Source organism: Ahaetulla prasina, chromosome 14 (genome assembly GCF_028640845.1).
Source record: "Ahaetulla prasina isolate Xishuangbanna chromosome 14, ASM2864084v1, whole genome shotgun sequence".
Taxonomy (NCBI): Eukaryota; Metazoa; Chordata; class Lepidosauria; order Squamata; family Colubridae; genus Ahaetulla; species Ahaetulla prasina.
Window position 1 is genome coordinate 15,939,195 of NC_080552.1, and position 18,157 is coordinate 15,957,351.

Consider the following 18,157-nt stretch of genomic DNA (forward strand, 5'->3'; position numbering starts at 1 on the left):
TCCAGAGGCATTTTTGTGATAGGACACAGGAGTATCTGGCATTCTGTGCAACAGACTTAAATATCTCTTGGGTACACCTACATCCTGGAGGACGGCTGGAACCGTATTTGGACACCAGCCTGGGAATACAAAAGCCAACACAATGTGAATTCTTATCTTCGTATGCACAAAAGTCTGTTATTTCTCTAGCAAAAAAAGAAGGACAGCATCGGTTGCTTAGAAACCATCAGTCATGTTTTTTTCCAACTATATCTTGTATCACGGCCAGCTCTGATATACTATTCTTTGTCTGTTTGTGTCTGTGGGTTTGTGTGTGTGTGGTGTTGTTTTTTTTGGTTGTTTTTTTGCTGGCATAGACATTTAATCCTTTTGTGTGTGTGTGTGTGTGTGTGTGTACAGCTTTGCTTAAGCTAAACTGCTTTCCAGATGCGAAGACCTCAATCCCCAGTCTTCTCAACAATGGGTGCGAAGGCGAGGGGATTCTGGGAATTGAAGTCCAAACATCTAGAGGTACCACGTTCAGAGCAAGATTACATGTTGCGAATTTTAGTGCAAAGTGATTGAGGAGAAAAATCCCAGACTTTGTTGTTAGTTGCGAAGTCATGTCCGATCCTCCAGGCCTTTCTGTCCTCTACCATCCTCTGGAGACCATTTAAGCTCACACCGACTGCTTCAGTGACTCCATCCAGCCACCTCCTTCTCTGCCTTCTTCTTTTGCCCTCAGTCGTTCCCAGCATTAGGCTCTTCTCCAGGGAGTCCTTCCTTCTCATTAGGTGGCCCAAGTATTTGAGTTTCCTCTTCAGGATCTGGCCTTCTAAAGAGCAGTCAGGGTTGAACTCCTCTGGGACTGAGTGGTTGGATCGCCTTGCAGTCCAAGGGACTCACAGGAGTCTTTTCCAGCACCAGAGTTCAAAGGCCTCCATTCTTTGACTGTGTCACAAATTCATTGCATTTAGGTTACAGCAGCGGTTCTCAACCTGTGGGGCGCGACGATTTGCCAGGGGTCACCTAAGACCATCGGAAATATGGGAAGTATACTTGCGAGTCGAAGAATCGCGAATTCGGCTTCAGGCGCGATGAATTAAAAAAGAGAGAAATCTTTGCTCTGATGTCTCCCTCTCAAGCCAGCTGCAATCACTCCCAATCGCTAGCCTAATCTGGCTTCAGGTGTGATAAACTTAATAGGGAAGGAGTCTCCGCTTTAATGCCTCCGTCCTCAAGGCAATCTAAAGCAGTTCAGATCGCTAGCCAATACGGCTTCAGGCGCGATAAATTCAAAAAAACAGTTTGCCACTTTTTTCCCCTTTCTGCGGCTGCTGAGGCACACTGAGATCGCTGCCTAAAAAAAAATAATTTTACGGTTGGGGTCACCACATCGTGGGGAATTGTATTAAAGGGGTCGCAGCACTATAAAGGTTGAGAACCACTGGGTTACAGGGTTGAACTTTTATGGCGTGTGCCCTCAACATGATGATAAACAGGGTGTCAGCGTTCCAAGTAGCGCGCCCATAGAAAACAAACTCTGAGGCACTTGAGTTTCTCAAAGAACAGCTTATTTGGATATATCATATTATTGGCATAAACGAGTGAATGCCGATTCTGAGATTTCCCACGAGGGAGCTGCCATCTCCTTCGTTCCTTTGCATATTTTTTCCCCCAACATCCCCAAAAATCCTTTTTAACCAACGAGGAAGAAGAATTTGAAGATTGCCTCAAGACTGCCATTGTTGGTTGTTCTCTTCCTCAGGCCTATCTGTTCCTGGGTGACAGCCAAAAACAACTAACAAAAAATAAAACAACCCTTGTGTGATTAATTGACAAACATTTCTTTAAATAGTTTGGAAAATGGGCTGAGATAAATGAAAAAAAAAAAAAGCACCTGATTTCAGCAAAGTGATGGAATGATGGATAATTGCCAAGAAAAAAAGGCCGCAGTTCTTCATTTGCAGTCGTGACCTGCTGCATAAGGATATCTAAGATAAGGAACCCATTGAAGCTCCTAACCAGAGCTTCCGTGCCTTCTTAATTGCACAGATTAGAAATCTTGTGAGTGGTTTCGCTCGTGGGAAAGCTGAACACTTCCGGCCTGGAAACAATCCATAAAAGGAATTTTTCCAGAAGTGGGAAAGAAAGAAAGCTGGAAGATTTGAGAGTTACCGTTGACAACCCAAATGGAATTTGGAGATGAGCAGGGATGGGCTTCAAAAATTTTAGCAAGGGGTTCTCTGCCCGATTGCTGGGTGGGCGTGACCATGGTGGGCGTGGCCTAGTCGGCCTCCTGCACCGTGGTGGAAGAGGGGGCGTTTTTGCCCTCCCTGGGCTCTGGAGGCTTTTCTCAACCGTTTCAACCACTTCAGGAAGAGGAATTCTGTTCATTGTGTGGAGTTTACAGTTTACATGGCATATTCAACCCAATTCAACCTGCTCACAAGATGCTTTGGCAAAGAAATAGCCAACACTCCAGAAGATAGGCTCAAGTTACAGAAAGATCTTGACAGACTTGAACATTGGGCGCTATCTAACAAAATGAAATTCAACAGTGAAAAAAGTAAGGTTCTACATTTAGGCCAAAAAAACAAAATGCACCAGTACCGTATATGTGGTACCTTGCTCAATAGTAGTACCTGTGAGAGGGATCTTGGAGTCCTAGTGGATAACCATTTAGATATGAGCCAGCAGTGTGCAGCAGCTGTTAAAAAAGCCAACACAGTTCTGGGCTGCATAAACAGAGGGATAGAATCAAGATCACGTGAAGTGTTAGTACCACTATATAATGCCTTGGTAAGGCCACACTTGGAATATTGCATCCAGTTTTGGTCGCCATGATGTAAAAAAGATGTTGAGACTCTAGAAAGAGTGCAGAGAAGAGCAACAAAGATGATTAGGGGACTGGAGGATAAAACATATGAAGAACGGTTGCAGGAACTGGGTATGTCTAGTTTAATAAAAAGAAGGACTAGGGGAGACATGATAGCTGTGTTCCAATATCTCAGGGGCTGCCACAAAGAAGAGGGAGTCGGGCTGTTCTCCAAAGCACCTGAGGGTAGAACAAGAAGCAATGGGTGGAAACTGATCAAAGAAAGAAGCAACTTAGAACTAAGGAGAAATTTCCTGACAGTTAGAACAATTAATAAGTGGAACGACTTGCCTTCAGAAGTTGTGAATGCTCCAACACTGGAAATTTTTAAGAAAATGTTGGATAACCATCTGACTGAGATGGTGTAGGGTTTCCTGCCTGGGCAGGGGGTTGGACTAGAAGGCCTCCAAGGTCCCTTCCAACCAATTATGAAATAGATAGATCTGGTTGGCAAAAAAAGTAGAAATTCTAACTCGAAATGGCATCTAGCACCCAGAGAAGGATTTCACGTCTGGAATTAAAGCCACTTAATAGGTCCCTACGCTTTTATTATCAAGCAAACTGTTATTTATTCTTTTTTTAAAAAATTAACTTATTACATAATGACTTGTAATTGCTAGTTTTCAGCTAGCCTTTAATGGTTTTTTTAAAAAAAAGAAAAGAAAAGAAACATCCAATTAAAAGCCAGTAAGTAATAGTTAACTACGTATTGCTTGGAATCTGTAATTAAGTGTTTTTATTATTCCCTGACATCGGAATAGTTTGCAAAGACTGGATCAAAAAGGCATGGAGACGAAGCTACACAATCATCCTGAATAGGAACAAGGGTGTCAAAGAATGACACGCGGATCTTGACAAATTCAAGCAAATATTATTTGCTTGAGACTTACACGCATGTGTCGGGTCTCATGAGTTCCTTGTTTTAAGGGCATCCTTTGTCTGGTTATACATAAACAGTCATTTTGATGTCATGGTGGTTTGAAAGATATACCTATATTTGTATTTCAGGGAAGCTATTAATTATAGTAGATGTAACAACCATATCCTGCCCACCTAGCAGTTCAAGAGCTTGTTGATGCAAGTAGATAAATAGGTACCACTTAGATGGGGAAGGTAATAGCGTTCTGTGTTTCATCGCATGCTCTGTGCTGCAGCATGATGATGCAACACGACCCTAGAAACATCTTCTGACATCCCTCCCTCAGGGATGAGCATCGGACCCCTAAAGTCGGACACGACTGGATAGAGGAAATTTTTACCTTTACCTTTAATTACAATATAGCTACAAAAATCTGTGCCGCCAAAGATCAAAATCATACTAATCATGGTATACCGTGTTTTGCATCCTTGTGACATTCCATGGAAGTGAAAGTTGGGCTGTTGAAAGAAGCAGGATGGGAAAAGTAGGATGCCTTTGAACTTCTCTGCTGGGGGAACAAGACTCCTGAGTAGAAGGTGGACAACCAAGAAAACAAACCAATGGATCATTGACCATAACAACTCCGAGTTCTCACTAGTCCCTGAAGTTTTCCTGGCAAGATTTTTGAAGTGGTTTGCTGCTGTCTGCTTCCTAGGGTTAGAACTTGTATATATATAAGCGAAAACCACTCATGCATTAATCACAAAATCTCCAGAACCGTAAAGCCTACAAACTTGAAATTTGCCACGTATGTTCCTCTTGGCTTCTAGGTGCTCACTAAGAAAGGATTTTTCGAAATGACCATCAGAGCATTAGTATTTCATATACAGAATTATATTAACACGCTCTGATGCTAAAAAGTTAGATGTTCTACTCCCCCTCCCAACCTGAAAAGAAATCTGTTCCAAATGCAAAACACAAGCAGAGGAGAGGAGTTTCACTTTCAGTTTTACTTTCACAGCAGCAAGCAGCTTTACTACAGAACAGTTGAGCAAAGCCATGCCCAGCCTCAGCCTCCTTCCTGTCTCCTTTTTGCTCACACAGCAAATACTGTTTGAGTTTCCAAACACCCCTCAACTCTCTCACACACTGTCAAGATGCTATCCAGATGAATACCGATGGATGCTGCGGGCTGGGACATTTTGCTCCCACTCCCCCTCTCTTCCAAATGCCAGTTGCATTGTATTAACACACTCTGATGCTACGGAGTTACACCTTCTACATTAAGTTCCAGGCTGTAAGTGTCAATTTATCAAGCCTGAGCACATAGTTTCATAGCGAAGCATGGGCGTCCAGCTAGCAGAACAGAACAGAACAGAACAGAACAGAACAGAACAGAACAGAATAGAATAACAGAGTTGGAAGGGACTTTGGAGGTCTTCTAGTCCAACCCCCTGCTTAGGTAGGAAACCCTACACCACTTCAGACAAATGGTTATCCAACATCTTCTTAAAAACTTCTGGTGTTGGAAGATTTGTAACTTCTGGAGGCAGGTTGTTCCACTGATTAATTGTTCTAACTGTCAGGAAATTTCTCCTTAGTTCTAGGTTGCTTCTCTCCTTGATTAGTTTTCATCCATTGCTTCTTATCCTGCCTTCAGATGCTTTGGAGAATAGCTTGATTCCCTCTTCTTTGTGGCTGCCTCTGAGATATTGGAAGACTGCTATCATGTCTCCCCTAGTCCTTCTTTTCATTAAACTAGCCATGCCCAGTTCCTGCAACTGTTCTTCATATATTTTATCCTCCAATCCCCTAATCATCTTTGTTGCTCTTCTTTGCACTCTTTCTAGAGCCTCAACATCTTTTTTACATCATGGCAACCAAAATTAAATGCAACTTACCAAGTCCTTATAAAGTGGTATTAACATTTCACGCGATGTTGATTCTATCCCTCTGTTTATGCAGCCTAGAACTGGGTTGGCTTTCTTGGCAGCTGCTGCAACACTGCTGGCTTATATCTAAATGGTTGTCTACTAGGACTCCAAGATCCCTCTCACAATGACTACTATTGAGCAAGGTTGAAGAACACTGGCTAGCCCAAGATTACCCATCTGGCTTTCATGCATATTGCAGGGCTGGAACTCACAGTCTCCTGGTGATTGGCCCAAAATCACCCAGTCGGCTTTCGTGCTCACCGTCTCCTACTTTCTAGCCTGTTGACTCAACCACTGCACCAAACCGTTTCTCAAGCCCTTGTCTGTTTCAGCAAAAATGGGAGACCCTTTTTGCAGGTGCGAAAGAGAATCTTATCTATTTCCCACGCTGGTCTCACTGAATAGGTTTAACAACCATCCCTCGGTTTGGTTTCTGACGCCAACAGATGTTCATATACATCTCAGCTCATTATTCACAATATACTTGCAGCTGTAAGGAAGATCACATGGCCCTTGGAAAATCTTGCTTGCAACGCACATTTCTTTGGAAACGCTGGTGTTTATTTTGACACGGTATTTCCGCTACTACTATTATTATTTTTTCCAGCCCTGCTTTAATTCATCTTGGCTATTGTCTCTACGTTATGGGCTCCATTGGCGTCTACTGTAATATCCCAATTAAAGCTCAGAGACACGGGAAGAATTCCTCATTCATAAAAGCTGGCTCAGCCTACCCAGGCTGGAAAGCAAGAGAGCCCCAACAGAAGCATGGTTAAGGTTAGATGGATCCCTGGCAGCTTTATTGGTTTTGTTCCTACAGGTAAGCAAGTTACGGTGCTAACGTCACGCTCTGTTCTGTTTCCCTTCCCCCAATACTCCCAGCAAAGAGTCCGTCAGAGGCCTTCTTTTTTTTTCCTTTTATTTACATAGATACATGTCCTGGCCACGTCTACCCACGGGCCTGCCAAGTTTCTGGAGATAACGAGGAAATTATAGATAAGGCCAGAATTACTCACGAATATATTCTTCCCTCCATGAAACAGTTAGCTCGCGCCAAATTCATTGCTTTGTCCAAGACAAAAAACCAGGAAGTCCCGCCTCCTATTTATAGTCTCTGCAGATGTCACTGCATGACAATTATGACTTGGCTTTGTCCCAACTCTTCCGCTGCTGCGCACGTCGATCAAGTCTTCGTAATCTTGCGTCACTCCAAAACTGTTCTTGGGGCGTTGCCAAATCAGAAGAAGGCCCGGGAGAATCAGGCCGTGCCGGCCCCTCCTCCTCCCTTTGAGTGGGTGCCAGGGAGGGAGAGGGCTCAAGAGAAACAGGGCTTGCCAGGTCTTCTCCCTCATTTTCTGAATCATCCGAGTCCAGGAGTCTGGGTCCAGGAACCTGGGTCACAACACGCTCTCAGGGAAGTTCCAGCTTTGGCTCTGCACTGAATAGCATTCCCAGAAGGACCAGATGCCACAAACTGGGAATTCTTGGGAAGTCACAGCTCCTGATAGATCACACTAGCACTGATAATGTTTCAATGGTGATATCTGAACCGGTTTGCTACCAGTTCGGTGGCCGTGCATGTGTGCTCTGTGCCAAGAGGTCTCATATGGACAAGAAGATAGCTGGGGAAAAACCCAGGCTGGATCTATAGCAAATCCATGGAAGGGAAAGGAAGTCACAATTGGAAGGACATCAAAATGCAAATATATGATGGTATCATGATCCGTGGGATGTCGCTTGGGGTTCTGTCCATTATTGTTTGGGGTCCCTTCCCTGCCAACAGACTTCCCCTCGTCCTGTTCTGTTTCTTTAGCCATCTTTTTAGAACGTCTTAGTGCAACTGCTTTATATAATCAGCCCTGTTAACTATATATTACCTCAACTGCACCTTGACTTCTGTGTGTTCATTGCCTGATTGAATCCAGGAACCTGTCTCATTAATTCTGGCACTACACCAGTTTTGGCCAAAATTGTCATATATATTTAAGACCAAGGTATTTGATAGATAGCATTCAGCCATGTAAACCTGCCTACACGTTGAGAGTTTAACTGCATTTTTTGATCAATTGTATCTTTCCTCCATTAATCTTCATAGAACCAACCCAAAGAAAGCCATATAATTGGTTTTGGGGCGGGGAGGGAGGGGGGATATATTACTCTTCCAAGCTACAAAGTTTTCTTGGTATAACAAAAAATATATATCTTCAAACCAAAGCTCATGGGTGGAGATACGGATGAGAAAGGCGGGGCTAGATGAATCAAAAATTGGAATTAAGATTGCCAGGAGAAATATCAACAACCTCAGCTATGCAGCAGTGGTAGGTTTCAAAAAAATTTTACTACCAGTTTTTTTTTAAAAAATTTGAATTTATATCCCGCCCTTCTCCGAAGACTCAGGGCAGCTTACATTGTATAAGGCAATAGTCTCATCCTATTTGTATATTTATATACAAAGTCAACTTATTGCCCCCCCAACAATCTGGGTCCTCATTTTACCTACCTTATAAAGGATGGAAGGCTGAGTCAACCTTGGGCCTGGTGGGACTCGAGCCTGCAGTAATTGTAATTGCAGGCAGCTGTGTGTTAATAACAGGCTGCATTAGCCTGGTGAGCCACTTCCCAGCCCTGTTCTGTGGACATGGCTTGGTGGGCGTGGCGTGGCTTGGTGGATGTGGCAGGGGAAGGATACTGCAAAATCTCCATTCCCACCCCAATTCAGGGGAAGGATACTTCAAAATTCCCATTTCCTCCATATCAGCTGGGACTTGGGAGGCAGAGACGTGGGGCAGGGGGTGGAGCCAGTCAGAATTTTTACTACTGGTTCTCCGAACTACTCAAAATTTCTCCTACCGGTTCTCCAGAACTGGTCAGAACCTGCTGAAACCCACCTCTGCATTGGTCATGCTTAGAGCTTGTGGAAGCTGGAGTTAGGATCTAGATGGCTACATGCCCATTGTTGTTCCATAATATTCATTATCTCTTGAGTCATACAGATTTCTGATTCCTAATTGCTTATTTGTACCCTATGACTATCATTAAGTGTTGTACCTTAGGATTCTTGATGAACGTCTCTTTTCTTTTATGTACACTGAGAGCATCTGCACCAAGACAAATTCCTTGTGTGTCCAATCACACTTGGCCAATAAAAAAAATTCTATTATATTTGTCCTTGCCAGACTGGATCCTATGCAGGGAAAGTAGGAAAATTTTGTTAAAACTTCCCTTGAATCTTCAGATGGTCTACCTAATCAGGACGTAATAAACTTACAGTGGATCCAGTGTAAAGTGACCAGATTTCAGCCATGGCAAAGCGGGACACCATTGACGCGGGGGGGGGCAGGGGGGGCTGTGCATGCGCGCTGAGTCTTGCCACCTGCCTGAAGGAGGAGGAGCAGCTGCTTCTTCTCCGCTCTTCCAGGCAGGCTCGGCTCTCCTCGGCTCTCCTCTCGGCTCTTCTCTTCCTCTTGGGTGAAGTCAAGCAGTGTCTCTCCTCCCTCTCGCGCCCCCTTCTCCGCCTCTCCCCCTTCTCCGCCTTCTCCTCTTGCGTTGCCGCCTCCCATTTTCCGAATGGGAGTGAAACAACAACAAAAATCGGGACTTTTTGGAATTGCAGCGGGATGTGGGACAAATTATTCAAAAGCCGGACTGTCCCGCCAAAAGCGGGATGTCTGGTCACTATAATCCAGTGGGACACATTTGTCTTGTTGAGTTCCAAGCGTCCTTTCTCTTCATGGGCCATGTTTGATAATCAAAGTATGAAATGCAAACTTCCTTTTGGATTTCAGAGGGTAGAGCTAATTGGTTACAATAGCAAGATCATTGTTCACACCACTCTTAGCATTCGTTCCGAGAATCCTGCCTTGTAAACAGCAGCCTGACAGGATGACAAAGGGGAAAAAAATAACGCCTCTCTGCTCCTTCAAACTGACTCGGAGAATGCAGTCAATTCTAAAATCAATGCAAGTCACCAAAACCACAGGGGGATAACCTCAACGTTGCCGTGTGGATCTTCACTGGGATCAGGACACCCTCAACACCTTGATTTCTATGCTAAGAAATAGAACACTGGAATTCTAAGAAATAGAACCATGATGGGGAACCTATGTTATGCATGCCACAGGTGGCACATGAAGCCACTTCTGCGGGCATGCAAGCCGTTGCCTTAGGCCAGCTCCACCACGCATGTGTGTGCGCCTCCCACCAGCCAGTTAATTTTTGGGTCTCTGTTGCACATGCGGGAGATGCGCATGCATGCCCACACAGCCCCTCCCCTCCAAGGAGTCTCCACGCGGCCCGTTTGGATGCCAGGTAAGTACAGGGCTCATACAGAGGCTCTGGAAAGGTGAAAAATGGGCCTACTGGAAGTCCAGAAACAGGCCATTTCTGGCCTCTGGAGGGCCGGGGAGGCCGTTTTCACACATCCCACCCCCCGGGGCTCCAGGAAAGCCTCCAGAGCCTGTGTAGGGCAAAAAATGGGCTTCCCGGAAGTGCTGGAAGTCCAGAAACAGGCCGTTTCTTGCCCTGGAGGGCATGGGGAGGCCATTTTTACCCATCTGTAGGTTCCAGGAAAGCCTCTGGAACCTGGAGAGGGCAAAAAACGGGCCTACTGGAAGACTGGAAACAGGCCTTTTCCGGCCTCCAGAGACTTCAGGGAGGCCTGCTAGGCCCAAAACGGGATGTGGTGGGGGGTCGTGCGTGCATGTGTGGGGGGGTGTTCAGGAGGACAGGGCAGCATGGGGGGGGTCACATGTGTGCATGTGCAGGGGGGCAGGGTGTGTGTGGGGGCTTAGACATCACTGAAATAGAACATCTCAAATACTGGAATGCTGCTATCATGTTGTTCTTAGACCTCCAGTGATTTACTTAACAACTGTGGAAAGAAAGGTCGTAAAATGGGGGAAATTTCACTTAACAATCATCTCCAGAGGGGGGCTTCACATACTGTAGCAACCGGTTCACCCAGCACTGGAAATGAGTGTGCGCACCATCCGCGCATGCGTGCGGTGTCACAAAACATGCCAATTAGCTTGGGTGCACCATCCACACATGCGTGCGCTGTCAAACAACACGCCAATTCACTCATCCACACCCTCCACGCATGCGTGCGGCATCAAAAACACAGCGATATAGGACAAGATTGCGCCCAGGTGGGTGGGCAGGATGCCACTACCGGTTCACCCAAACCAGTCCGAACCGGTGAATCCCACCTCTGATCGTCTCCCTTAGCAGCAGAAATGTCGGGCTACAAATGTTGTGGTTGCAAGGTGAGGACCACTTTTCCTCAACCAAAAAATATTCAATATGTAGACCAACTGGTGAGCCCAATCATAATTAATGCAGCTTGGAGAACGTATTGTTGATATTCTTGGCGAGCTCCACTCCAGGATCCCTGCGAGTTCAAACTGAGCCAGCTTTAGCTCCTCATGTTTTGTGGCCTTTGAAGCTCTTCCAAAGTAAGTGCTGCCGAAATTTTTCTGTGATTACCAACACAGTTCTGATCCACAGATGTTCAGCCCAACCTCTGCCTTGTGATTAATTAAGAAGGAAGATATTTATGGAGAAAGGCATGAAGCATGCTGTTCCTGAATAGTCCACCATGGTTGAAATTTCACACCCAGTAAATCACTAATGAAAATGTCATTCCCCTGCTGAGTTTACCTGAGCCTCTATTAATCTTGCCGTTTCCATTAGAAACAGAATTACTGTCAGATTTACAACAATGGGGGGGGAAAAAGGCGTGTGCATGTGTACTTAAATAATTATATTGTAAAGCAAAAGAAACTTTGTACATGTTTGCTGGGGTTTCCTTTGTGCTCTCGGAGCTTGGTTGTTTTCTTGCAGATGTTTCATCACCCAACTAGGTAACATCATCAGGGTTAGAAGGGCACAACACTCCCTCCTTCTGATTGGCAAAAGATGGACACCCCTTGTTGTGCCTCGTCCGCTTTCCCCACAGCCGGGGCCTTCTTATCTGCTTCCGAACGCTGAGGAATGTCCTAGCATGCCTCCCGGCCCCAGCCCTGGCTCCATGCCCAGACAGGCTGAGGAAGAAGAAGCGCCTCCAGCCCCCAGCCCTGGCTCCATGCCCAGGCAAACAGAGCAACTAGACCCCTCCCCCTCCCCCACAGCATGTGAGCCTGAGGAAGGTCAATTACCAACAGCTGCAGACTGGAGTGACCCTCGCTTCAGGAGAATTGATAAGCGGCGTCAACAGAAGGAAGGGAGGGGCAGGCCGGGATAAGTGCTGAGTCATGGAGCCACACCCCGTGGCCTATATAAAGGATCTGCTTTCTGGCATTCTCTGAGTCAGGCAAAGTCTACCTTATCTTGCTGAAATCACTTTCTGGTTTCCTGCCTGCCTTGAGAACTTTGCTAGGACTTTGGCAGAGCTGCAGAGGCACGCCTGATTCGGATTTCCCTGACCCGGCCGTCAGCGGAGGAGTGGGACACGACACCCCTGTTGTAGACTATTGGGAAAGAAAAGCTGACCCTGAGGTCATCTAGGCTTTTGAGAAGGGAGAACAAGTATTTTCGGAGTCAACCCCAGATATGTGGAATCTCTGCGATGAAGAGCTAGAGTTGGTTCATGGAGCAGAAGACTTTCAAATGGCTGATGGTGGTAGATCTGGTTGGGTGAACTGGGACGATAGGGAACTACTGGCATATGTGTTTGATACATCCTCTCACTCCAAACTCATCGTGGTATCTCCATACTCTCAAGAACAAATGTGTTCACGGCTCGAGATCAGCCATCAACAAGCACATAGAGATAAACAACATTTACATACTGTTCAAAAGAGACAATTCAAAAGCCCCAAAGCCCAAAACATCTCCCCATCGACAATCAACAAAACAACAACAGCAGATATTTACACCAAGATCAATATTAGACCAACAGTCAAGAAGGAAACCATACCCCAATCAAAGAATTCAAACAAGCAACAACAACCTCATCAAGGAACCACCAAAAACATCCCAGCAATGCTGACAGGGTGAACGATAGTATATAAAAAGAGAGGAAACCAGGAGTGGGATTCAGCCGGTTCAGACCGGTTCGGACGAACCGGATGTTAATTTTCCATCTGGTTCGCAGCACTTGTAGTTGCAAGGACTGGCTGATCCCGTCCACCTGCCCCTCCGCTCCCAGGAGCTGCCACGCAGCCCGTTTTGGATGACAGGTAAGTGCAGGGCTCACACGGAGGCTCTGGGAGGGTGAAAAATGGGCCTACTGGAAGTACCGGAAGTCCGGAAACAAGCCTGTTTCTGGCCTCCAGAGGGCTTCTGGTGCCCGGGGAAGGCCATTTTCGCCCTCCCGGAGGCTCAAAGAAAGCCTCCAGAGCCTGAGGAGGGTAAAAATGCCCCCACCTGCTGTGGTGCAGGAGGCCAAGTAAGCCATGCCCCCATGGCCACACCCATCCAGGAACCGGGCAGAGAACCAGTCGCTAAAATTTGTCAATCCCACCCCTGGAGGAAACTCCATTCCCTTCTAGCAGTGATGATGTTACCTAGCTAGGTAAAGAAACGTCTGCAAGACAACAAGCTCAGGGAGTACCACGGACCCCCAGCAACCATGTTGTGATGCTCAGTAGGAGGTGTGCAGCATCTCAGATACCTGTGAGTCATACTCCAAAGGAGAAAACAACATTCAGGATCATAACTGAAACAAGAATCCATGCAGAAATGTGATAGGAACGTTGCTTGTCAAACTGTTGACCTGGTCAACGGATCAGCCGTTCCTAAAACAAAATCTCGATTGGCAATGTTCCTCTATTAACCTGGACATCTCTCCTTGATCTAGAGAAGTTATCTGAAGGTCACAACTTTGGAATCAGCCTACTTGGATGGTTAAAAAACGAGGCCAGGACCTAGATAATGTTTGAGATGTTTTTGTCTGCCTAAGTCTATTTTCGGATGCGAGCGGCCGAGGGGTTAAAGGGAAGGAGGCAACAATAGGTGTAGAAACGTGATTTGAAATTAAGGGTTGTTAGCTACCCAAAAAAACCCAAAAAAAACCTCCTGAACGGCCTGTTTTCTGTTTGTACTGACATGGGTCACTTCCCTGAAACGCCAATCATCTTGTTTTCGGTTCCTACCAAATGTCCCCGAATCAGGTCAGCTAACCCGTTGATGGTGTTGCTATGGAAGCAATTATAGGAAGATAAATTATAGTGTTTAGACGCATAATAAATTTCCTTCACCTGATTTATAGGCTGCATCCTTTCTTCCTCCCTCCCTCCCTGCCCCCCCCCCGTCTCTCTGTCTCTCTCTGTGTGTCTCTGTGTGTGTCTCTCTCTCTGTCTCTGTCTCTCTCTCTGTCTTTCTCTATATCACTCTGTGTGTGTGTGTGTGTCTTTCTGCCTCTCTCTCTCTCTCTCTCTGTATCTGTCTCTCTGTCTCTGTCTCTGTCTCTCTCTATATCTCTCTGTCTCTGTCTCTCTGTCTCTCTGTCTCTGTCTCTGTCTTTCTCTGTCTTTCTCTCTCTGTGTCTCTGCCTCTCTCTCTCTGTATCTGTCTCTCTGTCTCTCTCTCTCTGTATCTGTCTCTGTCTCTCTCTGTGTGTCTTTGTCTCTCTCTCTGTGTCTATGTGTGTGTGTCTCTCTCTGTGTCTCTGTCTCTGTCTCTCTCTCTCTCTCTGTCTTTCTCTGTATCACTCTCTGTGTGTGTGTTTTTCTGCCTCTCTCTCTCTCTCGTCTCTGTCTCTCTGTCTCTGTCTCTCTCTATATCTCTCTGTCTCTGTCTCTCTGTCTCTCTGTCTCTATCTCTGTCTCTGTCTTTCTCTGTATCTCTCTCTCTGTGTCTCTCTGCCTCCCTCTCTCTCTCTGTATCTGTCTCTCTCTCTCTCTCTCTCTCTGTATCTGTCTCTCTCTGTGTCTTTGTCTCTCTCTGTGTGTCTCTGTGTGTGTCTCTCTCTCTGTGTATCTGTCTCTGTCTCTCTCTCTCTCTTTCTCTGTATCACACTCTCTGTGTGTGTCTTTCTGCCTCCCTCTCTCTCTGTATCTGTCTCTCTGTCTCTCTGTCTCTCTCTCTCTCTCTCTCTGTCTTTCTCTGTATCACTCTCTCTGTGTGTGTCTTTCTGCCTCTCTCTCTCTCTGTATCTGTCTCTCTGTCTCTGTCTCTGTCTCTGTCTCTCTGTCTCTGTCTCTCTGTCTCTCTCTCTCTCTATCCTCTCTCTTTTTCCCCCTTCCCCGATTATACAATTTATAATGTTGCCATCTGGCTACCTCAAACAAAAGGATCAAGGGGGGGGGAAACCAAGATTTTCAAAAACTCAGTGCTTTCCCTGGTCCTAGGTAAAGGTAAAGGTAAAGGTTCCCCTCGCACATACGTGCTAGTTGTTCCCGACTCTAGGGGGCGGTGCTCATCTCTGTTTCAAAGCCGAAGAGCCAGCGCTGTCCGAAGACGTCTCCGTGGTCATGTGGCCGGCATGACTCAACACGAAAGGCACACGGAACGCTGTTCCCTTCCCACCAAGGTGGTCCCTATTTTTTCTACTTGCATTTTTTTGGGGGGCATTTTACAGTATCCTTCCCCTGCCACGCCCACCAAGCCATGCCCACAGAACTGGTAGTATATATCGACCATCAATTGTGTTGTAAATGTTGTACCTTGATGAACGTATCTTTTCTTTTATGTACACTGAGAGCATGTGCACCAAAGACAAATTCCTTGTGTGTCCAATCACACTTGGCCAATAAAAATTCTATTCTATTCTATTCTAAAATTTTGAACCCCACCACTGAAGTCAAGGACTATCTGTATAGGGTATCCTGCCTGAACAGGGGGTTGGACTAGAAGATCTCCAAGGTCCCTCCCTTCCAATGCTGGAGAGGCGGCCACGGTCGTAAGGGTGAAAAACGTTCCCAAGTCCCTTTTTTCGGCGCCGTTGTAACTTCGCAAGGTCACTAAACGAACAGTTGTTAAGTCAAGGACTGCCTGTACTTTGCTGACATCCTCTGATCTTAGCTGTCGGAGGCCCTTCCGATGAGTTGTGGGGTTTTTGTTTTTTTCCTCTCTCCTTCCTGGTAATTTGAATGCTAGTCGATCAATTTTTATCCATTTATCAGATGTGGGTATTCCCTTTTGTGTCTATGCAACGTCTCTCCTTGGACGCCAATATTCACCTGGGGTGATTTTGTATTTTTACTGATGGCGCCTCGGGTTTGAATGCCCGTTTTTTTTTCTTTTGTTGCGTTGCTCAGATGCGGTGCTCTCTAAAAAGTACTTTGTGTTGCACTCCGTGGCACAAACTAGGTGGGAATATTAAAGAATTGCCTGCTGGACCAAACCCGGCTCCTTCAGGCTCAAACTCCACCGAGTCTAGAAAGAACATTCAGACAAAAACTGATGTATGCAGGTAGTTCTCGACTTACAGGCACCAGTGGGATTTCTGTGGCTACGCGAGGAGGTTGTTGAATGACTTTCGATTTTATGATCTTTTGGATTTGGTTGTCAAGTGAATCACTGCAGTTCTTAAGTGAATCACCATCGTTAATTGAATGTCCTTACTGAGAATGTTTATCAGAAGCTGGCTAGCAATAGCACTTAGGCTTATATACCGCTTCACAGCGCTTTTACAGCCCCCTCTAAGCGGTTTACAGAGTCAGCCTATTTGCCCCCTACAATCTGGGTCCTTGTTTTGCTGACATCGGAAGGATGGAAGGATGAGTCAACCTTGAGCTGATCAGGATTGAACTACTGGCAGCTGGCAGAATTAGTCTGCAGTACTGCATTCTAACCACTGCGCACCATGGAAGGAAGGAAGGAAGGAAGGAAGGAAGGAAGGAAGGAAGGAAGGAAGGAAGGAAGGAGGGAGGGAGGGAGGGAGGACAAGAGCACTTAGATTTATATCCTGTTTCACAGTGTTTTACAGCCCTCTTTAAATGGTTACAGAGTGGTTTAAGAGTGAGCCTATTGCCCCCAGCAATCTGGGTCCTCATTTTACGAAGGATGAGTCAACCTTGATCTAGTGAGACTAGAACTGCCAAACCTAAGGCAGCTGGCAGTCAGCAGAAGTAGCCTGCAGTACTGCATTCTAACCACTGCGCCACCACGGCTTTTAAGCAAGGTCGCAAATGGGGATCATATGACCCCCAGGATGCTACATCCAGTGGTGGGATTCAAGTAATGTAACAGCCGGTTCTCTGCCCTAATGATTTCTTCCAACAACCAATTTGCCAAACTGCTCAGAAAGTTAACAACCGGTTCTCCCGAAGTGGTGCGAACTGGCTGAATCCCACCACTGGCTACAACCCTCATAAACACATGCCGCATGCCAAGCGCCTGAGTTTCGATCATGTGACAGTGGAGATGGTCATAAGTGTGAGGACCTGGGCTAGGCAAATGTTGATGTTTCATGGTGCCAGAGGTATCATTGCAGGATGTAAGCTGTTCTGAGCCAAGCTGCCTTTTGCAATTGACTGATGGTCAGTGGTGGGATTCAGCCAGTACGCACCACTTCGGGAGAACCGGTTGTTAACTTTCTGAGCAGTTTGGTAAACTGGTTGTTGGAAGAAATCATTAGGGTAGAGAACCGGTTATTAAATTACTTGAATCCCACCACTGCTGATGGTGCTGAATTTGTCAATGCCGATGGTATTCAAATGTCATGCTGCCGTTGTTTTGGGATTGCACCCAAGGCACCTATTACTATTGGTAGATTTTTATTATTATTATTAACAGTATACACAGCAAACGAGATAACTATGCTGGATTTTGTATCACAGATCACTAGTCGAACACTTCCTATTATTATTATTATTATTATTATTATTATTATTATTATTATTATTATTATTATTATTATTATTATTATTATTATTATATTTGTTCGCAGCTCATTTCGCAGTTCAGAGTGACTGTCCGTAACATTTCTTCTTGTTTGCTCGCTGTTTCTTCCAGATACCCTCCAATTTGTGGTGCAAGTCACATCTGGGATTCTAGGCCAGTAATTGTAACATGAGGTTGGAGAAACCTGGTTTCTTTTAAGCAGGTTAAACGAAAAAATAAAAATAAAATAGTATTCAGTCCCCAAACTAATACCTTTCAGAAATTCAATGCGAGTTTTTTGACAGAGCCAAAATAAAAGAGGAGGCATTGTTTTAATTAAAATGGAAATTGATCTCCTTCGTAAGAAGGGCTAAAAAACAAATGATATAAATGGATTTAATCAGATGGAGAAGCAGAAGAATACCGTAATCTTGGGCTGGCCAGACTGATTTAGCTAATCCTAGCTGAAGGCGATCAAGAATAATATTATATTTCTGGTTATTTAAGAGGTTGTGGAGGGCGAGGGAAACACTCTCAGCATTTTTATTTTGCTTCTGGGAGTCCTTGAAGCCTGAATGGTTTTAACAAGAAGGAGGTTAATGTATACAGTTGTAAGATTTGGGATTTGTGTGTGAGTTTTTAATAGGACTCAATTCCGCTTCTCATCTAAAAATGGTAATTAAAAAAGGCGAAGACTCTTGGATGGAGGGTTCAGATTTCCAAACATTTCATTATGGACAG